The sequence below is a fragment of the Pinus tabuliformis genome, chromosome 1_1 (assembly GCF_031772625.1).
Source record: "Pinus tabuliformis cultivar Carrire ecotype Pingquan chromosome 1_1, CPIR1, whole genome shotgun sequence".
Classification (NCBI taxonomy): domain Eukaryota; kingdom Viridiplantae; phylum Streptophyta; class Pinopsida; order Pinales; family Pinaceae; genus Pinus; species Pinus tabuliformis.
The window spans coordinates 92,264,010-92,270,410 of record NC_142297.1 but is presented as its reverse complement, the minus strand read 5'-3'; positions in this window follow the sequence as shown (position 1 = coordinate 92,270,410).

The window sequence follows — 6,401 nt, the reverse complement described above, 5'->3', positions numbered from 1 at the left end:
AAAAAGTCTTCTCGACCCCTTTTTAAAAAGAAAACTCTCGCCACCTTAATTTTTTTTCTATTCGTATGATCCCATCGAACCTGGCTTTGATGATCCGATACGAACTCTAACCTGTAATTTTGATATCGATACAAAGTTTCAACTCTGATACCTTGTTAGACTTTCAGAACCCAACACCCAGTATTCTGTTCGGAACAATTAATAAGCAGAACGAATAAACAACAGGATTTCTAACTCATAAAAATATAGCGGAAGCGAAAAATAATACTCAAATCTAAATCACACACACATAAACAAATTTCTGTCCAATCACCCGTTCTTTGTTAATATATTAATCACGAAACTTACTTGGCTCTCGTACCAGGGATAATGGCCCAACTAAGAAAATACAGTACTTATCTGCAGCGTCACTGCACTCTCTTAGACCGAGCACACGCTCACTAAAAAGCCTCTCACTCTTGTGCTCCTATTTTTGTGTCTTAGCAGCTCACATGAGGCTCAATTTGTAATTTTTCTAAGCTATGATTGACGACCAAAATTATCTCGTCAAGTTAATTGAAGATAAGTGACATTACTTTAGTTAACTATCCTATCTTTAACTTTCTCTACTTTAACTCAAGTACAAGTCATAAATTTATCTTTCCTTATATGCACATCTCTTGCATGTCACATGCAACACATCAACATGCGTGCAACTCACCTGCACACTCTGCATTTCAAATACAAGCTCCTGTTAAGGCAAATCGAGGTCCTTCTAGTCAAGACACAAGACTAGAAGTACCTTTCGAGCTACAAAGCTCAACATTGTAACATTGGTTTCTTCCTTTCATGAGACTTCTAGTTGTTTATTGGAGGAAAGGGGTGATGCATTGATGGAGAATGTTGAGATTGATTCCAAAGATGTGGTTGATGGGAATATTAGAGAGTACAAATCTAGGAGGGATTTTGGATTCTATCAAATTAAAAGAGTTTCCCTTGGTGATGCTTTTTTGGATTCTCTCAAGATAAGAGTTGACTTGGTTTATGTTTGTTTAACTTCCAAAGGATTTAGGGTACACGAGAGGGATTCTCATGTTGACAAGTTGATGAAGGTCTTGCATAATTGGAGGACTATACTATATACCATCAGCTTTGTGTTCAACTTAATCTTGTTTTGGGATGTGATGGTCTTTCTAGGATGTCTTGGAAAGTATATAATGTGGTGGCCACTGGTTGGCCTGTGGTGTTGACTTGGAGGATGATGGAGTTTGGTAGATTGCTTTTGCTCTAGGAAGATATTCCTTCATATTCTCAGATGGTCATTATTGATTGCGTGATCAAGATGTCATCATAGCATGGCTGACAATTTCATTGTAGATGGTAGTGGTTGATTTCAAGACCACAACTAGTATTGATTTGTAGATAGCAAGTTCAATGGAGTTGTGGAGGGATTTGACATGCGTTGATGTAAACACTTTTGTCGTGAAGGAGTGTTAGATTTTTGAGTTGCATCGAAAGTATTTACGTCATGTTTGTGGGTGCTTCATGAGATTTGAGCTATATGGTGTATGTTCATCTCTTGGATGGCTTAAGATAGATTATAGCATGCGAGGTCGTATGTGATGGATATGCATAGTTGAGATAACTTGCTTATTGGATGCTTGACCTCAGTGGATTGCAGGCTTGATGTTATTCCTTTGTGTTAAGCTCACACACAAATGAGAGACAAATTTAGATAAACGTGAGATTGCATTCTATTCACACTAATATACATATTTATACAATGTCTTATGACCCTGGGTTTTCAATTCCAAGTGGTCTCTTGGACTCCAATGATTGTTCTAATTCCACACCGTAACCCTTAGCAGATTAGGTGTCCAACATCCACCCCTATAACACATTCTTCTGCAACTTCGACCTGCCTAGCAAATGTAGAAACCCTAACACGAGAGAGAGAGAGGCCCAAAAACTTTGATCTAGTTCTTCTTCTCCTTCTTCATTCTTCTCTAGCCTCTATCTTGAGGAGATCGAACTTGCTTGAGTGAGTGTGTAAATGAGGTCGAGTTTCTTCTTATTTATAGGCTTATGAGGGGTACAAATTGCTCTCTTTAGGCTGACTTGGTCTTTGTGCCATGACGAGGTCTTGGAGGGTCTATTGACTCAATTTTTACTCAAATAAATTTTCTTTACAAAATGTAACATGCCCAAATGGGTCTTCAATACATGATAATGACTCAATTGACTTTATGACAAACCTGGAAGCACTCAATGGGTGCTTGACCTAAAAATAAATTTCTCTTGAGTATGAAACCCATGCCTCAAGAATAACAATAATAAATTTATTTTTCTCTTCTCATTGAATACATAAAATCATGATTACATATGTTATTATGAAGATTGAACCTAGTTACATATTTCAACACTCCCTCTTAACTAGGGAGGTATTCATAATCTATACAAGATACTTAGACATTCTCAATCTGAAGAATTCTCATAAGAAGAGTCGGATTGGTAACCCATTTGTATAGCATCATATCATCCAACATTGTCACATAGCAAGGCCTTGACTAACAACTCTATCTCTCCACAAGATCAGAGCACAATGCTAGCGAGACCAATGATTTATAGACACCTTCATCATTGTCTCTCCAGGAGCATACCCCACCCGGGTGTTCACAGGGTATGTCCTTCCAGGACTATTCTTATCTTGGATTCCCAGTCCTCAAAGAATATTGGTCCTTCACGACTCCTCTTATCTTGGATGCCCTACCACATCCTCAAAGAGTATCAGATGCTAGATGCTTACCCAATCCTCCATTCTTTCTTCCCAAGTGAAGACAATAATGATGTGTCTATCTCTCCCTCTCAACTAGGGAGGATATACCCATTTCTATAAAGGAATGTTCTCAAGCTCCCTCTTATCAAGGGACTTTTCCAGGCTCCCAAGGACTTGCGTCCAAGATCCCTTTTATCCAAGGACTTGTTTCCAAGTTTCTACCAAGTTAGAGACTTGCTTCTAGGCTCCCTCTTAACTAGGGACCTGTTTCCAACATTAACTTTTTATTCATTGGTGGAGATCGTGGGACATTCAATTGCTTGTAGTGCTCCTCCATTCGATGTCATGAATTTTATCTTTAATATTATGGAGCTTTCATCTTTGTAGGGCATCAATCATCCATCACTTTCCTTAAGTTAGTCATGTCATCCTTCCCTTTATCTGAAAGTGATTTTCAAGTCCACATTTGGCTTTCCTTCATACAACTACCTCTTCTACATCATGTTTCCTTTAGGATCTTCCATCCCATCACATGAGTGCTCGTTGTAGATGACATCCACAACTCTTTTACTGGTAGCCCTGCATTAACCCATCCAAATGTTATTCAAAAACCAAAAATGAATATCAAATCAAAATTACCTTTTGTGATGGCCCTTCATCATGACATTCGTTTGCTTGCAATATTCACATCCCGCACATATATTTGACACATCTCCAAGATATACAATGTGAAGGGTCTCCTTCTTTACCATACTTCATCAGGGTCTTCATATCTTTCCGATGGATATATCATAGACAAATCTTTTAGTCATTGGATGTTGATTTTCTTTTCCATAGTTGCATCTTTCATTATTTCTTCCTTTCTTTATTCACACATCGTTTCCTAGGAACTTCCAATCGTAGTTCCTTCATTTTTTATAAAACACCTCATATTCCATATGGTGACTTATTATGTGGATTTCATCTAGTTAATATGTGAACCATGCCTTTATGCATCCTTCCAAAGGAGGAGATCCCTTTCTCTTGATCATGCTCATGAGATGGAGCATTTATCCATGCTATCTGCAACTATATGACATGACTCAATTTTATCAAATACAAGCATACATATCTCATATCTTCCTTTTGGTCATCTAGACTTCCTTCAACAACTTCCTTGATTGAAAGAACTTCAATCACCTTGATCTGCTTCACTTCTTTTGGCATCATACCATCATTCCATGAATCCCATACAAGGTGGAATTCTTGGTGAGACACTTGCTTCTTCCAATAGGTGAACCTTCCGATGAAGATTCCAATGGAGGATCTTGATCATCCTCATCCTGCAAATGCTTCCTTTTGAATGATGTATGATGAGCTCTATACTAGATGACTTTCTTTTTCCCATAAGTACTATTTATGCTTCTAATGAGGTTACCAAGAGCTACATCCTTCTATAGGTGACAACCATAAACTTTTATTTGAGCTATCTTTCACGCTTCTTTATGATGATGTCACGTGCCCTTGCTTTCAATCACATCTTCTATGATGCCATCTCCTAACATGATGCATCCTATCATGTTTCTAATGATTCCTACCACAACAAAAAACTTGAAATAAAAACTTGAAAAGAACTAGGTGAGGAAGAATATCTCAATCATATTTGAGATCTTTTACTTCCTCCTCCTTGGATTTCTTCCTTTCATCTTCTTCCACTTCTTTAGTGATATGGGCTTCTTCTCTTTCACTTTTGTTGTTGTCCTTCTTGAGCTTTGGACAATCTCTCTTGTAGTGCCCACAACCATGGCATTGAAACTTCAACATCTTCTTCTTTGGGGACCAAGCTTCCCAAACTTCGTTTTTTTTTCTAGCCATGGCAGCAGATGCTTGAGCTTGCTCGCTTGATCCTATATCAATTTTTTCCTTCAACCCAGTTTCTTTGATTTGCAAAATGACCCTAGTTCATGGAGTAGCTTCCTTCTTCCCATAGATGCTTGATGTGAAGTTGCCCCACTCCTTTGATAACATTGAGCACTATAGTAGTCATTTCCTTGTCATTATTTCTCCCATCTCTTCTAGTTGGTCCCTTGTGTGAAAATTCGAGAATCCCACCCGAATCACCTACTGAGCAACTGATTAAGTTTCTCCTACTTGTTAATTTTTGAATCAAGTTACTTACTGTTTCCTACAGTAAATATCGAAATTAATACACTGCAGTCTATACCATCTAAATTTATAAGCGGAAACAAGAAACTGAAAAGGAAATAGATACAACACAATGACACTGTTATTTTTGGACAAAAGTCCCCGGAAAACCCAATGCAGGAAAACCGGTGCAGCGACTCTGAGGGTTTTATTATTATGCAGTAGTAAATTCTGAGTACAATTCGTTGGATGCCCAACTGGTTATCCGATATAGAGAGAACCTGGACAAAACAAATAGTGAGATGATCTCACCCTGTCACTGGAGAATCTGACCCTGATCTCGCTGGAAGGAGGCTCTACATCCCTTGCGCGTCAGCCTCTACGCAGATCCACGTCAACCCTACGCAGTCTCTGCGTCACCTCTGCTGGGGATTGCGCTGCTCTTCCTCTAGATCCTTTGTTGCCTAGAAACTTCGATTTCCAGCTTCCCGGTCTCACACCCTGGCTCCTGGCGTCTGAAACCCGATTTCCTCAGCAGGAGTTTGATCTCCCTCTAGTCTCTGCGCTTCCACAACGTCAGCTCTGCGTGGGCCAGCGTCAGCCTCTCTTTGGACGTCGCTCTGCCCTCTCTGTCTTGTACTCTCTGGTCCAGGAATACTTCCCTCTTTCGAATACTATCTCTGCCCCTCACTGCAAAAAGCTCACTTCGAATTTCTCTCCGGCAGCTGCTCTGCTTCAAGAATTCGATCTTCTAAACTCTACTTGGTGTATTGTCCAAGTGCCCATCAAGCCTTCTCTTATAATCCTCTCATTGATCAATCAACGACCCAGATTAGATCCTAATTAATGGCTAGGATCATATTGACTTGATCTCTACCTTCTTCTAGAAGTTTCACCCACAGTTTAGATTAATACCCATTAATTATTTTAATTTCCTAAGTTTAGACTTAGGGACCCATTAAAAATAATTAATTATTTTAATAAAACCATCTCTGGGTGGAATTTCCCAAAACGATTTCTAGGTATTGGAGAATGCATGTGTTTAAGCTTCCCTGCAAAATTTGAGACTTAGAGCACATCCGATGCTACTAGAAATCAACACTCCCTCTGAGCGAGGAATGTGCTCTAGTAATGCACCCTGCTGAAGCATTACTATGTTCTATAGCATCCCCTTCTGCGCTGTTGATGTCTGACACCCTGTCCACCAACTACTGCGCAAATGTTGCATCTGTACTGCTCTTGACCCTGCCACTATCAACACTGCATCTGTACTGCAACTCCCTCTTAATTCTGCATCCGTGCTACTTCTGGCACTGCCATTGCCAACTGCCTCTGCACTGCAACCTTCTCCAATTGCTGCTGCTACTGCATTAGCAACGGAAAAACATCCAAAATTACTGAACTGGTGTTCAGTATGATTCATCTCGTTGCTGGAGTCCTGATTGCTGCTAGTCTCTACTCTGATCTCCTGAAGCCTTTGCGCTGCTGCTAACCTCTGCCCTGTGCCATTTGCATTGCTGCC